The sequence below is a fragment of the Dasypus novemcinctus genome, chromosome X (assembly GCF_030445035.2).
Source record: "Dasypus novemcinctus isolate mDasNov1 chromosome X, mDasNov1.1.hap2, whole genome shotgun sequence".
NCBI classification, from domain to species: domain Eukaryota; kingdom Metazoa; phylum Chordata; class Mammalia; order Cingulata; family Dasypodidae; genus Dasypus; species Dasypus novemcinctus.
This window is the reverse complement of record NC_080704.1, coordinates 13,621,389-13,645,421: the sequence shown is the minus strand read 5'-3', so window position 1 is coordinate 13,645,421 and position 24,033 is coordinate 13,621,389. Positions and strand designations below refer to the sequence as shown.

Genomic DNA, 24,033 nt, shown 5'->3' with positions numbered 1-24,033 from the left:
TGTACCGCACTAATGAAAGATGCTGTTAATGGGGGAAAGTATGGGAGGGGGAGGGGATGGGAATCCCCTATATATATATATACACATTGGTTTTCATATATCTTATTTTCTTTTTTTTTTCATAGTATTTTTAATTGTATTTTTTAAGATACAAAAATCACAAAAAATGTAACATTTATGTAATCTAAAGCTTCTTTAAGAATTATATTTATTATTTTTTAAGAATTCCTAAATCATAACTCCCACAAGAGCTTCTTCTAAATTGCTGGCAGACAGAAAGATCTCTCTTCTTGGGGTCTACAGCCTTGCCTAGAAGACAGAAAAGAATTTAACCAAATCAAATGGATAGCTTTTAGTCCTTTATTTCACTTGGTATTCCTTCAACACCTGACAACACTAAATACTCTTTCCTTGGCATTTCCCCTTCCTTGTTTTGACCTTCTTCATCTCTGGCCATTTTCTCCCAGCCTTCTTCATTGGATTCTCCTCCCCGCCCTTCAGATAATGATGGTTTTCTCCAAGGCCTTGTTATCTTGCATGAAACATATTTGCTAAGAACCTAACCACTCCATGCAGTATCTATACCAATAAGGTGATGAATTCCAAATGTGCATCGCTCCTGAGATCCTCTCTCCTGAGCTCCAGCCTCCTCTATCTGAACAGGCCTCAGAAACCAAGAGCATGTAGGTTCACAACGGATCCTGTTGCTGCTCACTGCCCTGCTCATCCATTTCCAACTGGACACCAGAATTACTCAGTCACCAAAGCTGGGAAACCAGAAGTCATCCTGCATTCTTATTTCTACATGAACCCCCATTATCTAGGCAACAATTCCATCAACTCTACCCCTGCTGTAACTTTTTAAAATTTTCACTGTAATATAGTTTAATTTTTATAATAAACAGTAACAGTTTCTTGGCTCAGTCTCACCCTATCCCAGTCCAGCTTCCCACAAGCTGCCAAATGAAATCACTCCTGGTCTTTGATCATCTAACAGGGGTCTGAATACTTCTAGATAATATATTTTATGCCACAATTTCTTGGTTTATCAACATCAGATACTATTGCTATTAATTTTCTGCTATGATAGATGAAGATTTTACTCACATCAACCAAAACTTCCAGTAGCCCTTCCCCAAATACTGTATGTACCCAAGTAGAAGGCAAGGTTTACCCCTCAAAATTATCCCATCAAACATAAAATTCTTATTAAAATTTTCATCATACAGAGTTTCTCAATTACTTAATTTTGAACAACAAAGTACTATCTGGGGAAAACATAATTAACCTGAAATGACCTCATCCAATGCTAGATTTGGATACTTATTGAGGACATGATGGGTAAGGTACATAAATTTAACACAGATTGAGTCAGCATTTCTCGAGAAATGGTTTCAAGTGTCACCTCTGTTTGCCACTGCATACAAGCCTTTTAATAATCACTTTATTTCAATACGTTAATGCTTATGTTGTGGTGCTCACTGCAAATGAATGGGCATATGTGGATCAGGACAATACTTATATTGACAGCATCACATACAGATTCAAAAAGTGCTGCAATCCAATCCTTAGGGGAAGTGACTATGCACTAGGTTTGCAAGTGGCTCTAGATGAGGAAGAAACAAATGTCAATGTGCATGTGAGGAGTCTGGGAAAAAAAACAATCATGACATTAAGAGTCCAAATGTGGAAAAGAACAATTTTGTATAAGAATATATTTTATATAACATATGATTTAAAATATGTATATATAACTAAAGTTTACGTTAAATTTTATAGGTAGGCATTTGGCTATTTCAACTCTTTCCCTAAATGTTGTAGATTCAAGGAGAAAAAAATTGTCTTCAGCTTTCTCACGTAGGAAAAATTATTATTTAATTTAAAATCAGTATCCTTTTACATTTAGCTATATACTCTAGTTATATCTCTAGATCAAGACCTCCTTTGGACAACGCTGCAACTAGCCAAGTATACTTCTATTTCTCTGTTTTGTGTTCTATCCACCTTAGGCAATGGCTCCAGGTTCTCCAATTTAATAGGTGAAACAGCAATGTTCCTGCTTTTCCTGTCTCCTCCAACCTGAATTGGTAACAAAAGTTGTCTATGATTTTCCTAGCAAGGGTTACAAACTGTTGGCCCCTTAGTGAAGGAGGCATAGACGTGCTTTTTTCTGATATAAATAGGAATTTTTAAATTAGTTTCCCTGTATTTTTAATTGAGAAGTTTCACTTGTAGAATGAGTAGCAATTTCTTAATATTTCTATTGTGCTTTATTCATGTGCTTCCTCAATTACATGATCTTCGCCCTTGAATAGTCTTTGTCCAGTTGCCTGGTGGGAGACCAGAATTCATCACAGAAGAAATTCAAAATGTAAGTCCAAGGGAATATTCATCTTTTCACATTCAAAAATAGGCTTATGAAGCAGGACAATAATGGTCTAAGGCTAGATATTTTCTCTTTGTTTTTCTTAAACTTTAAATTTTGAAACATTACAACAGTTGCAAAAATAATCTAAAACCCATACAATTAACTCCAACATATCTTCCCCCAATACCCAGATCCACAATTTTAACATTTTGCCACATTTCACATTTGCTGTATCATTCTATCTATCCATCTATTTTCTAAACATTTCAAAGTAGGTTGTATATACATCATCCTCCCTGAACACATATTTCCATGTACATTTCCCAAGAACAAGGGTATTTCCTTATATAACTACCTTAAGTATACCTATCAAGCTCAAGAAACTTAATATTGATAAAAAGTTCAATCTATATTCCAATTTTTTATATGTCCCAATAACACCATTTTGAGCCTTTTTTCCTCTATTATTAGATCCCATCCAAGAAAGATACTGCATTTAATTGTTGTTGTCTCTTTAGTTGTTCTTTCATTAAAAAAATGTGGCTCCCATTACTGCATAATTTCATATTTAGCTGATCTTTTGTAGTAAACCCTTTATAATCCCTTCTAATTTCCTTCTATGCACATTTTTCCAATATTTTATTTGTGGTTACCATGGGGCTTAAATTTTATACCCTCAATCAATGACAATCTTGGTTGGTTTGATAGCAACTTAACTTTAATAACACATACAAACTATGTTCATGTAACCCTCTGCCCTCACACCTTTATGTAGTTCTTGTAACAAATTACATATTTATACATTAAGAGTCCAAATCCACTGAATCATTATTACATTTATACATTTGCCTTCTAGATCCTGCAGGAAGTAAAAAAGGGAGTTACAAATCAAAAATACAATAGAACTCATATTTATATTTACCCATGTTGTTATCTTTCTGGAGATGTGAAACTCTGATCTATTATCTAGTGTCCTTTCCTTTTACTCTGAAGAACTCCCTTCAGCATTTCTTGAAGGGCCAGTCTAGTGGTGACAAATTCCCTCTGCTTTTATTTATATGGGAATGAACTAAGTATTCCCTCATTTTTGAAAGACAGTTTTGCCAGATAGAAAATTCTTTGTTGGCAATTTTTTTTTCTTTCAGTGCTTTAAATATGTCATCTCATTGTCTTCTTGCCTCCATGGTTTCTGATGAGTGATCAGTACTTAATCTTATTCAGGCTCCCTATTCTGTGACATGTTGCTTCCCTCTTGTGACATTCAGTGTTCTCTATATTTGGCATTCAATAGTATGATTATAATATGCTACAGTGTGGATCTACTTAGGTTTAGCCTATCTGGAGTTCACTAGGCTTCTAGGATGTACATATTCATGACTTTGTTAACTTTAGGAAGTTTTCAGCCATTATTTCTTTGAGTATTCTCTCTGTTCCTTTCTTTTCCTTCTGGGACTTCCACAATGCATGTATTGGTATATTTGATGGTATTCCATAGGTTCCTCAGGCGCTGTTCACTATTCTTCATTCTTTCCTCTTTCTGCTCCTCAGAGTGAATGATTTCAGTTGTCTTATCTTTAGGTTCATTGATTCTTTCTTCTTCCAGCTCCAATCTGCTGTTGCACCCCTCTAGGGAAATTTTATTTTTGTTACTGTGATCCTCAGCTGTGTTTGGTTCCTTTTCATAATTTCTATCTCTGTATTGATATTCTCTTTGTGTTCTTCCATCATTTTCTTAATGTTATTTAGTTCATTGTCCATAATTCCCTTTATGTCTTTGAATATATTTAGGATTATTGTCTTAGTCTTAGTCTATGCCCTAGGTCTGGTCCTCCTCACTGATGGTTTCTAATGTTTCATTCTCCATTGCACTGGCCATTGCTTTCCATTCCTTTGTATCTTTTGTAATCATTTGTTATAAACTGGAAAGTTTGATATTTTAATGTGTTATTGCTGAAATTTAGACTCTCAGGCACGTGTTCCTTAAGACTGCATCCAGTTAGTTTATGACAGAAATTGCCAGGAGTTTAAAAAAAAAAAAGGAAAACACTTTTCCAGTATTTGCAGATTGGCCTGTGCAAGTGTTGTCCTTCAAAGCTTAACCACACAATAAGTTTAGAAAACAGCCCAAGGAAAAAGTATAGGGACTTTCCAGTCTGTTCTGCATATGTGTCATATGCAAGGCATGAGCACACAGCCCTAGGAATTCCCCAGATTACACTGATACAAATGCCCTCATTCCTCTAGGAAACAATATATCCTCATGGTGCCTGGTGCTATTCTTTATCTCCTATAGCTGGCACTCCTTTGCCTCAGGCAGCTTAGATTTGATTGTTCTACAGTGTTCTATAGGAGAGCTCTGTGAACTGCCTCTAGGAACAGGGCAAGTTTTGGGATGGCAAGCCTGCCACAAATATCCTGGTTTAGTCCTTCAGGCTTCCCCCAGCCTGACTGGCACAGAAATACACACACCCTAGTAGGTGCACAAAAATTAATCTGCTTCCTACAGAGTCAGGACCAGGGATCTGCACTGGGAGTGGGGGTTGGCTCTGCACCAACCCAGTAAGGGAATGGGGGAGGGGCCAGCAAGGGTGTCAGGAGATCCTATCATTTTTCAAATTCCCCTTTTTTGATTAGGCAGTAACCATGTTACTACAATCTTTTAACTGTTTTCTGGAGCTTTGAGAAAGATGTTTCTGCCAGTGCTGCTTGTTGTTCAAAGCTGTTGTGGGGGTACGAAGCCCAGAAGTGTCTCACTCTGCCATCTTGATATTAGCTGTTTTCTTAAGGGAAGATTTTCTAGATTTTCTATATTGCTTTGTGTTACCCTTGTCAAGCGCCAAGTATCAAGGTTCCAGGCCAATAGATTTGTTTTTCTGATTTTTAATCTTTTTTTTTTAGATTAGTTTTATTTATTTATTCCCCCCTCCCTTGCTACTTATACTCACTGTCTGCTCTCTGTGTCCATTCACTGCACATTCTTCTGTGTCTGCTTGTCTTCTCTTCTCATCTTCTCTTTAGGAGGCACTGGGAACTGATCCTGGGAACTTCCAACGTGGGAGAGAGGTACTCAATCGCTTGAGCCACCTCCGCTCCCTGGTTTTGTTGTCTCTCATTGTCTTTCATCTGTGTCGCTTTCTTTGTTGTGTCATCATATTGTATCAGCTCTGTACTCAGGCTAGCTCACCATGCAGGCCAGCTTGCCTTCACCAGAAGGCCCCAAAAACCGAACCCAAGACCTCCCAATAGTAGATAGGAGTTCATCGCTTGAGCCACATCCATTTCCCCAATCGATTTCTATAGTAGCATGACAATAGGTCATATTTCCATTTCTGCCATCAGGATATACTCTATGGTAGTAGGAGGACATTACATGTAGGGTCACCATACATCTTGACCTCTACTGTCCCAGTTTACACTTGTTGTCCATGAATACCATTCAGTTAGCACCTCATTTCATTATCAAATCTGTCTCAGCTTGGATGATACATTTTATGGTCACTCTAGCTATAACATATTTCTCCTATTTAGCCTGCTCCTGGCAAGGGAGAGATACAATGGGAAAATTAGGGAGAATACTAATGATAAGGGAGCTCTGAGAAGAAATTGTGTCATGTCATTATACAGTGAAGTCATATTACCTGTCTGACGACCAGGTCATACAAAAAGAGACCCTGAAATTTAGCTTGTTCTAGTTACCCTGGGTTCTACTATGGAAAAAAGTAGCTGAGTTTCTAGATGTAGAGCTCACCCAAAGGAATATTCATAGTGGAGATAAGGTGGCTTTCCACTGAAGACTCCATAGAAGTTCACCTGAGTCAAGGTTAAATGGAAGTCAAGATCAGACCTCAGAGAATTTTGAAGTGCCAACAGAGGTCTTGCTAAGGCCAAGGCAGCAAAAGCAACACAAGACCCTTAGAAAGCCAAGAGTGAACAAATCTCGAGTTATCTCATATCAAAGATTATATTCCATAAATGTAAGCCAGACTAACAATGCCCAAATGTGGAGGCGGCGGACTTGGCCCAGTGGTTAGGGCATCCGTCTGCCACATGGGAGGTCTACGGTTCAAACCAGGGCCTCCTTGATCCGTGTGGAGCTGGTCCATGCACAGTGCTGATGCGTGTAAGGGGTGTCGTGCCACGCGGGGGTGTCCCCGCGTAGGGGAGCCCCACGTGCAAGGAGTGCGCCCCGTAAGAAGAGCCGCCCAGCGCAAAAGAAAGTGCAGCCTGCCCAAGAATGGCGCTGCACACACGGAGAGCTGACACAACAAGATGATGCAACAAAAAGAAACACAGATTCCCATGCCGCTGACAACAACAGAAATGGACAAAGTCAACGACGCAGGAAATAGACACAGAGAACAGACAACCGGGGTGGGGGGAGGAAGGGGAGAGAAATAAATAAATAAATAAATCTTTTTTTTAAAAAAAAAGCCCAAATGGACAAAGAACATTGCTCATGGAACCCAGAAGAAGATCCAAAGACCCTGACTCTTTCCCTGTTACCAGGAGGTTGCAAAAGCCAGAACCTACCCTATTCCTCAATGCTATTCTAGAGATTAAAGCAGTAGGATCGAGTATTTTTATATTAGTTTGAACTATATTAATTGTCAAGTCTCAACCACTCATGCCCTTCAAAAATGACAATAACATAAACTCCAAACTTTAACAACAAATAGACAACTCAATTTTTTAAATGGGCTAATGGCTCGAATAGACATCTCCCCAAAGAAAATATAAAAATGGCCAAGAAGCGATGAAAATACGCTCAAAATCAGTGGTGATCATCAGGAAAATGCAAACCAAATCCACAATGAAATATCACTTTATACCCACTACAATGGCTATTTTTTTAAAAAAAGCAGAAAATAATGTGTTGAGGAAGAGGTAGAGAAATTGGAACCCTTGTACATTGTTGGTATGATTGTAAAATTGTACAGTCACTTTGGAAAACAGTTTGACAGCTTCTCATAAAGTTGAACATAGAATTACCCATATGAACTGGTATATCCCACTTCTTGGTATTTACTCTAAAGAATAGAAAGCAGGAACTCAAACTGGTATCTGTACACAAATGTTCATAACAGCACTAGTCACAAGAGCCAAAAGATGGAAGCAACTCAAATGTCCATCAGGAAATGAATGAATGAACAGAATATGTTATATACAAACAATGGAATATTTAGCCATAAAAGGAATGGCTTTCTGATATATGCCACAACATGGATGAACCTTGAAGACATGTTGAATGAAATAAGAGAGACACAAAAAATTCAAATATTTGACTTTTGTTTGACCAGAGGTCAGGCGAGAGGAAAATGGGGAGTTATGCTTAATGGGTACAGATTTTCTGCAATGAAAATCGTTGGGAAATGGATATTGGTAATGGTAGCTCAATATTATGAATGTAATTAATATCACTAAATTGTATACCTGAAAGTGATCGAAATGGGAAATTTTTAGTTGTATATGTTACCATAAATAAAAAGTAAAAAATGTAAGCCTACAATTCAACAATAAAAATAATGCAGTTTTTAAATTGGCAAGGAAATTGAATAAACATTTCTCCAAAGGACATATATAAATGGCCCTTAAGTCCATGAAAAGATGTTCAACTAATAATTAGGGAAATTACATGAAAATCAAAACTGCAATGAGATGCCACTTCATACCAGCTAGGATAGCTATAATAGGACAATAACAAGTGATGGTAAGGATGTGAAAAAAATTGGAACCTGTTGGTGAGACTGTAAATAGGCATAGGCACTTTGGAAGACAGTTTGGCAATTCCTAAAAAAGTTAAACATAGGGTTCCCATATGATTAGACATTTCTACTCCTAGGTATAGACCCAAGAGAAGCGAAAACATATATCCAAACAAAAACTTGTACATGAATGCTTGAAGCAGCATTATTTATAATAACCAAAAAGTGAAAACAATCCAAATGTCCTTCAAGTGATGACTGGGTTAACAAAATGTGGTATATCCTTACAATGGAATATTATTTGGTCATAAAAAGAAATGAAGTACAGATGCTTACTACAACATGAATAAACCTTGATAACACAACAGGTCATGTATTATATGATTCCATTTATATGAAATACACAGAAGAGGCAAATCCATAGAGACAGAAAATAGATTATTGGTTGCCAGGGGCTGGCGGGAGGAAGGAATGGGAAATGAATACTAAGGGGTATGGGGCTTCATTTTGAGGTGATGAAAATATTCTAGAATTAGTGGTGGTGGCTTACACAACTCTATGAATATACTAAAAACCACTAAACTGTATGCTTTTAAAGGGTAAATTTTATGGTATGTGAATTATATCTCAATTTTTTAAAAAAGAAGTAAACATTTCCTAAATTATCAGAGTGGAGTAGGATTTAAACGAGATTGGCTTTTAGGTATTTTGGGAGTTGTTTTGTTTTTCCTCTAACTAGCAGAAGGGAGAATGGGGAAAGGCCATCATTACAGCCTAAATAAAGAAATGAGATTCTTTTCTTCCTGTCTATATTGTGGTGTGAAAAGAATTTTGTGGCCCTGCTATATGCATAAAAATCCAGCTTTCTGGTTCTCTTAAAATTTTAGATCTTGTTACAGTGAGCTGGCAATTGTGTATGCAAACAGCCCTCACAGTTCCCTAGCAGCAGCTGCTGCCCACTTTAGACAGAGCATACCACTCTCCAGTTTGCCATGCTCCCCATCCCCAAGCCGGTGTCACTCACTCACATTGCCCATCCAGTTCTGAATATGTTTGAATTTGGGATTCATGGTCCATAAGTCAATTCTGAACACTGTATATCAATAAACAGTGTTTATATTTCGTTTCAGTTAGGAAATGTGTTTAGTTGTAAATATCAGAAGCCTAAATAACAAAAAGAGGTGTCTTATTCTCACATTTCAAGATGTCTGGACGTGGGTGGTTGCTGAAGATGGATCAAAAGTTCAACGTTGTTAGATCCCATTGCAGCAGAGCCTACTAGCTGTCTACCAAATACTATTTGAACTCTGAGTTTATTTGAATCAACAGTGTCACCAGCTAACAACAGTATTTTCCTGCTTCCCTTACAACTAGAAGTGATCATCTGACATAGTCCTGGCTAATGATATGTAAGTGGAAATCATTGAGCAGAACTTCCAGGAAGATAACTTAAAGGGGATTAACACAGTTGGTATATGCCTTCTTTTCCCTTTGCTCTTCCCCTTCTTCATGCCTGAAATGAAAAATATGATGGCTGGATCTCTGACAGCCATTTTAGGAGCAGGAGGATGAAGCTTCTGCCCAAAAGATGGCAAAGCAAAAAACCAAAATAAACTTGTGCCTCTGATTAGATCATGCAACCACCATAACAGCCCTGGACTACCTACCGTGGACTTACATTTCATGGGAGAGAAATAAAGTCATAATTTTTTTTCTCTCCCCTTCCATGCCCCTCCCACCTCGTTGTCTGCTCTCTGTGTCCATTCACTGTGAGTTCCTCTGTGTCTGCTTGTATTCTTGTCAGCGGCAACCGGAATCTGTGTATCGTTTTTCGTTGCGTCATCTTGCTACGTCAGTTCTCCATGTGTACGGCGCCACTCCTGGGCAGGCTGCACTTTCTTTCATGCTGGTCGGCTCTCCTTATGGGGTGCACTCCTTGCATGTGGGGCTCCCCTATGCGGGGGACACTCCTGCATGGCACAGCACTCCTTGCTCACATCAGCATTGCGCGTGGGCCAGCTCATCACATGGGTCAGGAGGCCCCGGGTTTGAACCTTGGACCTCCCATGTGGTAGGTGGACACCCTATCCATTAGGCCAAATCAGCTTCCCTAAAGCTGTAATTTAAGCTACTCTTTTAGGGCTTTTTATTGCTATTAGCTGAATGAAATCTCTACCTTATATACTGCCAATGAATCTAAAGGTCTCTTGGCCTTTTCATTGTGGTTTTAAATTTGCTGCTGCCTTGCTTGGGCATGGCAAGAATGTGGAGAAGGGGAAAGGGTCTGTGATGCTGCATATGTCCTCTTTCACCAAAAAAGCAAAGTTTTCCCAGCAATCTTAAGTCTAATTTGTCACCCTCACTGCAAGGGAAAGCAAGTTAATAAGGTTGTCTTAAAGCCTTAGACAAATCATGTGCCTTACACTTGGCTCTTTGCTACTTTAAATAAAATTAGAGTCCTGTTAACAAGGAAGAAGAAGAAGGGATGAATGTTGAATAAACAGCAAAGATACTGTTCGCTGAAGAACAAGTACATGCTAAGAATACAAGACCCCTTATTACTCAAAGGAAAATATTCTTAGTGTGCATTTTAGTTGACTGTTTTTATGTTCACTTCAATAACGTCTTTATCTTGTTCTCAAGTTTCTCAAAGCCCTTGATATTAGTATATATTCTTGACTGTCATTTATCCCCAAAGATCTCATCTCGACCTGTCACTACCTAGATGGCGACACAACTCTTGCCCCACAATTCACCCATAACTGATCTTGTGGATTATACCAGCCTTTTTCTGAACCAGTCTCCCTCCCTCCCTTCCTTACCCCTCCTTCATTCCTCCTTCCCTCTGTCCCTCTCTCCCTTCCTCACATTCTTTTGGTAGAGTGTGTCCTGAAGTATCTGAGTAAGAAATAGTACAAGGATATAAACATTTTGAGCCCTTACCTGTCTGAAAATGTCTTTAATCTGCCTGCATGCTTTCTTAATAAACTGGGAGATAGAATCCTACCTTAAAAGTCATTTTGTGCCTGAATTTTAAAGACCTTCCTCTATTGTCTGCCACAGTACAACATTGCTCCTGAAAATGCCATTCTGATTCTTCTTTTATAGTTTTTTTCCCCTTTTATGAACCTTTTTGAATTTTTCTCTTGAACACTAGAGTTCCGAAACTTCACAGTGATTTGCCTAGTTATGGGCCTTTTATATTCATTATGCTGGGTAATGAACATAATGATACGCCTTGTCTTATCTTTTCTCTCATTTTAAAAAATCACTTTCCTTAATTTTTAAATTCTGGGAGAGTTCTTTGGCTCTTTATGTGCCTTCTTTTGAGTTCTTATTTTGGCAATCCTACTTTTAATTTTTAAAACTCTTATCGAAGGGAGCAGATGTAGCTCAAGTGTTTGAGCGCCTGCTTCCCATGCACAACTCTCAACGTAAACTTAGATGCTCTTCTATTATAATTTTATTTGAGTAGGTCTCAACATTAAACTAAATATTAAATTCCTTAAACCAATTACCCTTTTACAAATAGAAACAAAACTACAAAGCCAGTAACAATCTCAACAGTATTCCTAATTTGATTAATGGTATTATTTTGCATAAATAAATCACTGATATTGAGTTTAATTACAGAAATATATGACTGCAGGTCTGTTTCCATAGTAATTATGTTTATGAATTCTTACTTCCAAATGAGCAATGCAGAGAATACCTGTTCTCGTAAGGAAGTTTCATAAAATGTTATTAATGATTTCAAGGCTTTGTTCGCTAACATTCAAGGAAGTCCTGTATTTATCCACATTTCTGGGCATGAACAACAATCATCAAATGCCTTAAAAAATGAGCTGTCACAGGTACAGCTCTCCTGTTCCCTTGAATGCAGAGTTAAGCACTAACTGGGTATCCAATCCAATTGCGGTTGGAAGTAGCAGCAGAAAACTTCTTCTTTCAATATGTACTACTATAATCGATATTAAGGAAGTTTTGCACATTGGTACAATTAAAGATGGCATCTGTGCAAAGCATTCACTAGAACTCGGAATATGCTAACTGCTTACTAGTATAAGTTTTTGTTGTTGTTGTTGTTTTTGTTTTTTTTGTTCTTTATTTCAATGTTCCCAACTACCTTGTGCTGTGGAATGACTGGGTTTTCTTATCCACCTCCCTCTATTCAAAGTAAAGGAGTATTCAATAAGATGCAAACTCAGCCAGATGACTAGAAGGAAAATATATATATATTTAACACCACCCTCCCAGAAAGAATACATCCTTCTGCAGGCTCAGTTTGAGACACACTGTCCTAAACAGTTAATGATAGCCCACCCCCTTCTTTTAACCTTTCTCTGAATTTTATATGTGCCTCTCTCACTGTCTACACTTTGTAATATAGTCTTTGTTGAATTTTCTCTTTCCTACTTGTCTGGGAACCTTTTTTTTTTAAAGATTTATTTATTTATTTCTCTCCCCTCCCCCCCCCACCCTGGTTGTCTATTCTCTGTGTCTATTTGCTGCATCTTCCTTGTCCGCTTCTGTTGTCAGTGGCATGAGAATCTGTATTTCTTTTCATTGCATCATCTTGTTGTGTCAGCTCTCCGCGTTTGCGGCACCATTCCTGGGCAGGCTGCACTTTCTTTCACACTGGGCAGCTTTCCTTATGGGGCGCATTCCTTGAGCATGGGGCTCCCCTATGCAGGGGACACCCCTGCGTGGCAGGGCACTCCTTGCACGCATCAGAACTGCGCATGGGCCAGCTGCACACAAGTCAAGGAGGCCTGGGGTTTGAACCGCGGACCTCCCATGTGGTAGACGGAAGCCCTAACCACTGGGCCAAGTCCGCCGCCCTGTCTGGGAACCTTTTGAGCTCAGCAACTGCTCGTCTCTATTTCTTTACAGATAAATCTAGTTATGTAACACTGAATAAATGCTCAAAAAATGCTGGTTGATTTGAATGAAACTTTACATAAAGTCCACCGCACTTTGAAGGAGGCCTGTCAATAAGACAAACCTGAAATTGTTTGTTCTTGCAATCTGTACAACACAAAAAAAGGAACACCTATTAAAAGCACTCAAGTCCTTTAGGACTTGACTTTGAAGATCTTCAAAGAGCAAGGAGAGCATCTCGTCACCGTGAGTGATATTTATTATTTATCCTTCCTGTCAGAAATCAAAGATTTTGTTTAGCCTTCCTGTTCAATCAGCACCAAGAAGCGTAATGGTTGTGAAAGGTCCCTAATGCCTTCAGCCCACTCTTCCCAGCCGCCTATTTTAGGCAAGAGCTGATGAGCTCATTTGCAGAAAGGCTTGCCAGGCTCTGCATATGGTTGGTAATATAAATAGATCACATCTTAGGCATATCAGCAAGACAGAGAAGGTTTGCCCTCCCCAAAGTCTGCTGAAATAAAAATTCTCACTCAAAAGTGTAGGCAAGCCACCTCTACTTTCTACTTCCCAGGGACTTTAAGGATATATTGCGTGAAAATTTCAATCTCAGGCAAACTTAGATGAGTCCTAGAATATCCAAATATAAAATCTACCAAAATTAAAGACTCCATGGTAAGCCTGTTTCATTTCAAACTTTCACCTATAGTTGGGCTTCGTGCCTGCCTGTTTATTAAAATCTATGTAGGTTCAGGATCTGGATTCTTGATCTACTGCATTAGCTTAAAGAGGTATTGATTAGAGTCTATTTTGTCATTTACTAATAAAACCAGATAATTTGGATTACTCATGATTTAAGTCTCCATAAAAATAAAAATAAGGTAAGGTTGACCATAAAACCAAATGATCCTGAGCTGCACAATAGTCAGAAACAGGATGTCTTTTCAATCTATATCAATATCTAATTATTGTTCTTTTTAATACCCCTTTATTTTGAAATAGTTTAAGTCTCACAAAAAGTTGCCAAAATATTACAGAGTTCCCCCAATGATAACATCTTAGACAACTATAGTACCATGTCCAAAGCAGGAATTGACGTTGGTATAAAACAATTAATTCAACTAATAACCTTATTTGGATTTCACCAGTTTTTCACAATGTACTATTTTGGGAAGGGGGTATGGTTATAGTTTTATGAGATTTTGTTACATTTATACATTTGTATAACCACCACCATAATCGGGGTACAGGTTGTTATTTTTTAAAAACATTTATGGGGGGGGCGGTGGGGTTGAATGGGACTTCATATTTTTTGAATGTAATATTTTTTTTTAAATGAATAAAAAATAAAAAATAAAAAAAAATTAAAACATTTATGGAAGCCCAACTATGTACTAGGCACTGTGAGGTGCTTTTAAATAATAAGCTCATGAGATAAGTTTATCTTCATTTTAGAGTGAGAGAAAAAAAAAAGTAGGGAAACATACTTATCCCCTTCTTTCGGTCAATTAGCATCAGGTGTGAGGCCTGGCCCATCTAATGACATTGATTACAACACGAGGAATTGATTCTTTTCCACTTTCAGCTTGGGCCATTATTAAGTCATAGCTCTCAGTCTTCAAATCTATAAAGAGAAAGTCCACATAATCTATTTACTATTTTTTCTCTTTTTACTTGACTTAGGCATGAAGCAAATGAAAAGATCACAAACAAAGAGGGCCCATCCTGCAGCTTGGGATGGTAAAAGCTGCCGTTTTTACACCCTTTTGTTTTTCCTCAAAACCAGAGCAACTCTACTTCTGTTCTTGTTTTTCTACTGTGCCCAGACAGTAACAGTTTTATCCTCTGAGGATGATTTCTAAAAATAAAATGAGAAAGAAGGAAAAATGCACAAAGGTCTCTATCTTTGATTCCTAAATGTCACTTTCACCTCCTATTCAGTTTAGTCACCATTTGCTACTACAAAATGTTCTGTTGAGCGCACTGCCTTTAGGCTTCATGCAGTTAGAAAAGGTATGTTCTTAATGCTTCATGTCACCCCGTCCCCTCAACCACCTCTGGGAATCCCAAATAGGAAATATGGCAGAGCTCACTGGGGCTCAGATCTGGGGCATTAGCTCATTTCTGACTTCTATCGTGGCTTTTCATTAACTATTAAATCAAGTCCAGTCTAAACAGTTGGGACCCATCATGTGGCTTTTTCTCCTATTTCACTGACAACACTTTCCCACTCTCTTCTCCTCCACTTCCAGATATCCAAAGTTGGAGTCCCTGGAGATCAGTCCTCGGTCTTTTCCTTAAAATTGTGATTCTCCACCAGGGGTGATTTTGTCCCCAGGGGACATTTCACCATGTCCAGAAATATTTTTGGTTGCCACAACTGGGAGGAGGGCTGCTATGACATCTAGTGGGTAGATTCCAGGGATGCTTCTAAATACCCTACAATGCACAGGATTGCCCCCACAACAAAGAATTATCCAGCCCCAAATGTCATGAGGTTAGGAACTAGTACCTTAAAATAACTCTTGCAATGCCATGATCATCCCAGAGTCAATCTATATGCTGAAAACTGCAAAATTTCCACCAATAGTCCTACCTTCCCTCCCGTCTTCTAATATCCAACCAACTCCACTTATGTCTCTAAGGCACCTCAAACTTAACTTGTTCACAACCAAACTCTTGACTTTATTCACAAATCTACTCCTACCCTGCTCTTCCTCTTATCACAAATGTTTCCTTATCTGTCTAGCTTCTGGGCACATATCCAATTAATCATCTTGGATTCTTATTATTTCTTCACATCAAGCTATTAACAAAGCCTTGCTAAAATTGTGGACTTCAATCATTCCTCACCATAGCCAGTGCCCCCCCACCCAAGCCACCACTACTATCACCTATAAGACTACTCTAGCTGCCAAAATGAAGTCACTATTTCCCTCCCAAGGTCTATTCTCCACTCTCAGCCATGATCATTATAAAGCATAAATTAGATCCCACCACTCTGTAGTCAAAGTATTCTGTTGTCTTCCAATCAATCACACTTGGAATAAAATCCAAATTAAACTCTACCTCATCCTCTCCTCACTCACTGTGTTCCAGCCACATGGGCCAAGCTTATCCCTGCCACAGGACTTTTGCATTTGCTATGCTCTTAACACCTATCTGGAAAACATGTTTCCCCCAGTATTTGCATTCCTTTCTGTGTCTGTTCAAATATCACCTTCCCAGAGCAACATATAAGAAGTAGCGTATACTGCTTTATTTCTATTCATAGTACTAAACATAACATCAAATTATGCTATGCATATATCTGCTTATTTACTATAGGTCCTCCTTTTCTAGAAAATAAGCTCTGTGGGGACATAAGATCCCCAGCCCAGAAAACAAGTTATTTAGCAAATGGTAGACAATAAATATTGGCTGAATGAGTGAATAAACCAATTAAAGTATGGGCAGAGAGAGTGACATCATCAACATGGCAACGTAAGACATCCCCTGAAAACACTTCCCCAGAAATTCAGGGACTAAAAGGATAAATCTCACTTGCTTAGAACTCCAGAGGATGGTAGAGACTGTAGAAAGACTCCTAGATGCTGAATCAAAGCAAAAGGAAAATATCAGGTAGGAAACTTTGATGCTACACCCACCTGTCCACTCCCTCTCCCTCACTTGGTCCTGAGCAGCTTGGGAGTTTCTTGGAGGCAGGGGCAGGGATCCTACAATCTGCCACCAGGGACAGCAGCAATAGAACCCCACACATATCTAGGCGCACGGACCCAAGTCCACAGAGACCCAGGGTGGAGCAAAAGCTGTTGAGGAGTGTTACAAACAAAAGGGTCTCCAGGAGGCAAAAAGAGAGAGGGAGAGGGAGAGGGGGAGGGGGAGAGAAAGAAAGATGGGGAGGGGGAAAGGGGGAAGAGAGGGGGCAAGACAGAGAGAGAGAAAGAGGGAGAGAAGGCGAGAGACACTGCAGTAAAACTGCAGCTAGAAAGTGCTGCACTCAATCCAGTTTCTATTGATTATACCACCTAAATAAAAAACAGATTTTTTTAGCGTGACCCACCTTTCCAGACTGAACACCTCTGACTTCCCAGGATGGACTACCCTAATGGGGAAGAAATCCAAGGCAGAAAAGCCTCACAGAGGGAAAAAGCGGGGAGAAGGGGGGAGAAGGGGAGAGAAGCAGGGAGAACTTCTATAAGACAGGAGGGTCCCAGACCTGAAAAGAGTTAAGGAAAACAGGGCACTGAATGAGGGAATTAAAACAAATCACAGGAGCTGGGCAGAAAATTTTGCACAAAAACAAGCAGATCAAGATTCCTGGAAAAGGAACAGAGGAAAGGAAGTTTTATCCTGGAGGTGAAACAATTACAGCAGAACTGTAATCTTAAAAATTGTACCATATATCCAGGGCAAGAATCAGATGAAGAAGAGCTGAAAAAATGTGATTAGACATGGGTTGTTCTAAAGGTCTAAAGCTGGACCAAATGTCAAAGAAGAGTCTTAACACAAAGCAAATCAACAATGAAACCCTAGGCAAGAGGGAGAAACTGACATTCAGAGTTACTTCATCAAGATAATCAGATGTCTAGACATCCGCAAAAAAATTATAAGCAATACTAAGAAACAGGAAGATATGGCTAGGTCAAGGGAGCAAATTAAAACTTCAGAGGAGACACAGAATTTAGAACAACTAATTGAAGAAGGTCAAACAAATCTCCTAAATCAATTCAAGGAGAAGAAGGAAAATGTGCATAAAGAGATAAAAGATATTAAGAAGACAATGTGTGAGCATAAAGAAGAATTTGAAAGTATAAAATGAAACATAACAGAAATTATGGGAATGAAAAGCACAATACTTGGGATAAAAAATATACCAGAGGCATACAACAGCAGATTTTAACAGGCAAAAGAAAGTATCAGCAAACTAGAAGACAGGACCATCTAAATCACACAGTCAGAAGAAGAAGTAGAGCAAAAAAAAAAAAAAACAGAAAAAAATAAGCTATGTCTCAGGGACTTGAGTGACAGCATGAAGCACCCAAATATACACATCATGGGTGTCCCAAAAGGAGAAGAGAAGGGAGAAGGGGCAGAAAGAAGATGTGAGGAAATAATGGCTGAAAATTTCCCAACCCTTATGAAAGATGTAAAGATACATGTCCAAGAAGCACAACGTATTCCAAACAGAATAAACTCTAATAGACCTACTCTGAGACACATACTAATTAGAATGTCATATGCGAAAGATAGAGAATTCTGACAGCAGCAACAGAAAAGCAATTTGTCACATACAATGGATCCTCAACAAGACTAAGTGCCAATTTCTCAACAGACACCATGGAGGTGATATATTTAAAGTACTGAAAGAGAAAAACCACCAGCCAAAAATTTTTTATCCAGCACAATTGTCCTTCAAAAATGAGGGGGGGTGCGTTGGAGTGGGTATAGCTCAGTGGTTGAGTGCCTGCTTCGCATGTACGAGGTCCTGAGTTCAATCTCCAGTACCTCCTAAGAAAAATGAGGGGGATAGTAAAATAGTCACAGATAAACAGAAACCGAGAGAGTTTATCAAGAGACCTGCCCTACAAGAATTACTAAATGGGGTTCTGCAGGTTGAAAGAAAAAGACAGGAGAGAGTGGCTTGGAGTAATGTGAAGAAATGAAGATTATCAGTAAGGGTAACTAAAGGGTAAATACAGTATCCACAATATAACTCCACTCTTTACTTCCTATAAGAGTCAGAATAAAATTTAACTAGAAAAAAAGCATATTTTCTGATAAGGGACATGAAAAATATAAAGGCATATTATAAAATGGGACAACATAAAGAGGGGAAACAGGGATATGGGAGCAGAGAATGTGTATGCTATTGAAGCTAGGTTGGTATCTTTTCAAATTAGTGGGTTATAGATGTAGGTTGTGTAATATAAACCTCAGGGTAAACCACAAAGAAAGTATTTAAAATATATACAGAATCAGAAATGAGGACAGCATCAGTGAAAAATCAAAGGACACAAGGGCTGAAAAGAACTGCATTTACAGAAAAAAATATGAATGGTAATAGATTAAATTCCCTAGTCAACAAAAGGAGAGTGGCAAAATGGATAAAAAAAACATGACCACCACACCATGGAGCCTAGAGTGATTACAACTGAAAATGGGAGGATTGCATCCAGCATCCAGGTGGAATCTGACCCTCCTCTTGACATAGAGGTGCAATGGACACAACCAATCCAATGTCCACATAGAAGAGGTGGCATTGGAATGGGAAAAGTGGACATAGTGGACGAAGGGTATGGGGAAAGGCAGGAAGAGATGAGAGGTGGAGGCGTCTTTGGGACATGGAGCTGCCCTGGATGGTACTTCAGAGGGAATCACCGGACATTGTAAATCCTCACAGGGCCCACTGGATGGAATGGAGGAGAGTATGGGCTATGATGTGAACCAATGTATATGAGGTGCAGAGGTGCCCAAAGATGTACTTACCAAATCCAATGGATGTGTCATGATGATGGGAACGAGTGTTGTTGGGGGGGGAGAGGGGGGGGTGGGGGGATGGGGTTGAATGGGACCTCACATATATATTTTTAATGTAATATTATTACAAAGTTAATAAAAAATAAAAAAATTTAAAAAAAAAAACAAAAACATGACCTAAGTATATGTTGTTTACAAGAGACTTACCTTAGACCCAAAGACACTAATAGGTTGAAAGTGAAAGGTTGTATAAAGATATTCTATGCAAATAGTAACAAAAAAAAGAGCTGGGGTAGCTATACTAATATCAGACAAAATAGACATTAAGTCAAAAGCCATTATAAGAGACAAAAAAAGGACACTATTAGTAAAAGGGCCAATCCACCAAGAAGAAATAACAATCATAAATATTTATGCATCTAACCGCGATGCCCCAAAATACATGAGGCAAATACTGGCAAAACTGAAAGGAGAAGTAAACATCTTTAAAATAAATTTATCTCAAAATGGATCAAAGGCCTAAATATAATAACCAGGTCTATAAAAGTTCTAGAAGAATATGTAAGGAAGCAACTTCAGGATCTTGTGTTAGGCAATGGTTTCTTAGACTTTACATCTAAAGCACAAACAATGAAAGAAAAAAACAATAAATGGGACGACATCAAAATTTTAAAACTTTGTCTATCAAAGGACTTTGTCACAAAAGTGAAAAGACAACCTCCTCAATAGGAGGAAATATTTGGAAACCACATATCCGAAAGGGGTTTAATATCAAGAATACATAGAGAAATACTACAAATTAGCAATAAAATACAAGCAACCCAGTGAAAAAATGGGCAAGAGACTTGAATGACATTTCTCCAAGGAGAATATATAAATGCCTACAAAATATGTGAAAAGATGTTCAACATCACCAGCTATCAGGGAAATGCAAATCAAAACCACAATGAAAATTCAAATAATAAACACACACACAAAATTAAAAAAACACAAGATATCATTTCACACCCACTAGAATGACTACTATTTTAAAAAACAGAAAACTACAAGTGTTGGAGAGGATGCAGAGAAATAGGAACACTCATTCATTGCTCTGGGAATATAAAATGGTGCGGCCGCTGTGGAAGACAGTTTGGCAGTTCCTTAGGAAACTAAGTATAGAATTAGCATATGATCTGGCAAAGCTGCTACTAAGTATAAACCCAGAAGAACTAAAAGCAGGGAACAGAACAAAAACTTACACACCAATGTTCGTAATGGAATTACTTACAATTGCCAAAAGATGGAAGAACCCAGATGTCCACCAACCAACGAATGAATAAAAAAAAAAAATGTGGAATATACATACAGTGGGATATTATAAAGGAATGAAGTGCCAATGCATGCGACAACATAGATGAACTCTGAGGACATTATGTTGAGTAGAATAAGCCAGACACAAAAGGACAAATATTGTATGTTCTCATTGATATGAAGTGTAACGGTTTGGTTTTATGAATTCCAAAAATAGATATTGAATTATGTTGGTAAACTGGTCTGTTCCTCTGGGTGTATAAGATTGTATTAACTTCAGAGGTTTCATTTTTACTCAATTAAATTATGATTAGGGCTTTGATTGGGCCATGTCAGTAGGATGTTGAGTCCTCACAGCAGAGGAGGGAGTTGGAGTTTTAATGCTGGAGCCCCAGGAAGTAAATACACAGAGAAGCAGGTATGTGAGGAAAGAGCAGAGTAGCTGAGCCAGGAGAGAAACGAGACCTAGGAGAGAGAGAGATGAGGCTTATCCCAACCTACACCTGATATTGGAAGAAGCTGGGACCACAGAGGCTTAAGGGGAAGAGGAAGCCTGAACCCTTGTAGATGTTGGCAGCCATCTTATTCCAACCCATGGTGACAAACTTTGATGAGGGAAGTAACTTACACTGTAAGCTTCTACCCCAAATAAATACCCTGTTATAGAAGCCAACAGATTTCTGGTATTTTGCATGAGCACCCCTTTGGCTGACTAGTACATGAAATAATTATAATAAGGAAGCTCACTGAATTAGAATCTAGAATATAGGTTACCAGGGAACAGATTGGGGTTCAATGATGAGGAATTAATATTTAATTTGTACAGAGCTTCTAGTTAGATTGATTATACAGGTTTGGTAATAGAAAGTGATGATTTTAGCACATTATTTTGAGAGTATTTAACAGCACTGAATTATATTGGTGAATGTGGTTAAAAGGGGAAACTTTAGGTCATATATGTTACTAGAATAAAAAGTAAAAGATAAAGCATAGGACTGCAGAACATAGTGAACCCTAATTTACACAATGGACTATAGTTTATAGTACAAGAATGTTCATTCATGAATTATAACTAATGTATGGCACTGATACAAGATGTTAATGACAGGTGGTCCATGGAAAAAGTACTCCTAATGTAAACTATGGATAATTAATCAGACTATTTTAATAAATTTTTTCATCAATTGCAACAATGGTAATTACTGTTAAAAAAATAGTTCAATTACCAAAAAAAGTGCTATTATCAATTTTAACAAATGTTCAACAACAGTGCAAGGTGTTGGTGGTAGGGTGGCATATGGGACTCCTATCTTTTATACATGATTGGTCTATAAACCTACAACTTCTCTAAGAAAAAAAATTGCTTTTAAGTATAGGACAGAAGACTATATATATATACATGATTTGGTCTGTGCTAAAAGTACTGTAAGGAACCTCACCTGGGAGATAAGGAGTGCAAGACCCAAATGTTTTTGAGATGTGACTAAATCTGCACATTCAATTTGTGGTTGAGCCAGAATGAGAACTATGGTCTCCTACAGCTTCTGGTCCCCTAAGCTTTCCCATAGCTGACTTGGCTCTCTTTGGTAAAATATGCAGCTCAGTTGTTTTCACTTGACTATTTTTATAATTCATTGTTAGATAAGCAGTTTTGTATAGTGCAGGGGTCAGCAAACTAAAACCCACTGGCCAACATGGCCTGCTGCCTGCTTTTGTATGGCCCACAAGTGGAATAACTTTTACCATTTTTAAAGTTGGAAAAAACCCAAAGAAGAATAATAGTTCATTTGCATGTGAAAATTATATGAAATTTAAATTTTAGTGTCCATAAATAAAGTTTTATTGGAAAACATCCATGCCCATTCACTCACATATTGTTTATGGTTGCCTTCATCCTACAACAGCAGAGTTGACTAGTTGTAACAGAGATTATCAAAGCTGAAAATATCTACTATTGGGCTCTTTTCAGAAAAAAAATTTGCTGACCCCTGGTACGGTGATAAGAGATCAAATTTTATAGTAAAAAAAAACAAAACATGGATTTTGGTTCTGTATTAGTTGGCAGTGTGACCCAATACCTGTGAGCTGCAAGTGTTCATGTGTTCAGTGGGGATAATCATATTCTCTTTGAAGGACTGTTAGGAGTATTAGAAGTAATGCACAAAGAGGTATGGAATATACTAGGAACTCCACAAATATTAGCAATAATAGCAATAACACTTGTTAATATTATCAGCATGAACTTTACCTCTCCAATTTTATCCTTTGGTGTGCTTTCAAAGTTCCTGTGTCAAATGCCTTTTTCTGAAATCCAAGCAAATACATAACTTAAAGTGACTCTCCTAGTCCCTTTCATCCATTAGTTGCATGATGACAGAACAGGCTCCCATCATATCAATGGGCTCAACAGGAAATTGAAGGGATGGTAAATATCTTTAAAATGCACATGTCATTGCTTCCAATCATATATTCTCTCATAATTAGTTTCCTGGAAAATCCCCTTCTGGGTGACAAAGTTGACAATATCTGAAATAGCATATGACCATGACCTGCCCAATCCTTCCCAAGATTATCAGAAAATACGTTTAACAGAAAATGGGAGGAAACAACATTAAATGATGAAATGGTGCATAAAAACAGTCCTCAAGCAACCCCTCCCTTTCAGGTTCCTTGTAGGAAAACTATTAGTGGCCACAGAGGCAGGGACTGACCTTGATTGGTTTGACATTCCCAGGAGTTTCTGGGGCACGAGATGGGGGCATGCCTGGTACTCACCTTGCCCGTGGCCTCTGAAGGGACCTTAACCTCAGACGTGGCCATCACCTCTAGTCCTTCGAGAGATACTGCCATCCTTGGTGGGTTCTCAGCCTCGGACTCACTTTGCAGCTTACATCTCATTCCCTGAGTGGAGAAAAGGCCAGCTCTAGCTCTTTTTCTTTGTGTGACCCCATCCTTTCCTCCTCTTGCATACTGCCATGTTCTCCTTGACTCTAAGGCGGTTTTTGCTGAGCAGAGTCACTTCCAGCCTCCTTGGATTTCCTCTTTCCTCTGAACACCCCTCTCTATGGTACTTTCTGGGATGATCCACATCCCTCACTGGTGACAAGCCGTCATCTTGCTAATTAACACCTGGCCTAATTATGGCTGTGTTACACTTTAGAAGACAGAATTAAAGTCTGAAGTGACCTAGGTAATTAGGAAGGGTAGACAGAAACAAATGGAATCAGCAGCAATAAGGTCGGGGTGGGCAATGGATTGGAAGGCTGAAAAGGGCCAGAGGCCCAGACCAAACAACTGGCCATGACTCTGGCA

At 38.5% G+C, this 24,033-nt stretch overlaps 1 protein-coding gene across 2 annotated transcripts in view; it reads right to left on the bottom strand.

Annotated features, from left to right (window-relative positions):
• FRMPD4 (FERM and PDZ domain containing 4) overlaps positions 1–23,775 on the bottom strand; it is a 954,164-nt gene extending 930,389 nt beyond the window's left edge. The window contains exon 1 of one of the 2 annotated variants that reach the window (XM_023588961.3): positions 23,497–23,775. The gene's annotated coding sequence lies outside the window, so the exon portion shown is untranslated. The remainder of the gene's footprint in view (positions 1–23,496) is intronic. The other variant, XM_004459124.5, reaches the window with a different exon arrangement.
• Between the last annotated feature and the right edge of the window lie 258 nt (positions 23,776–24,033).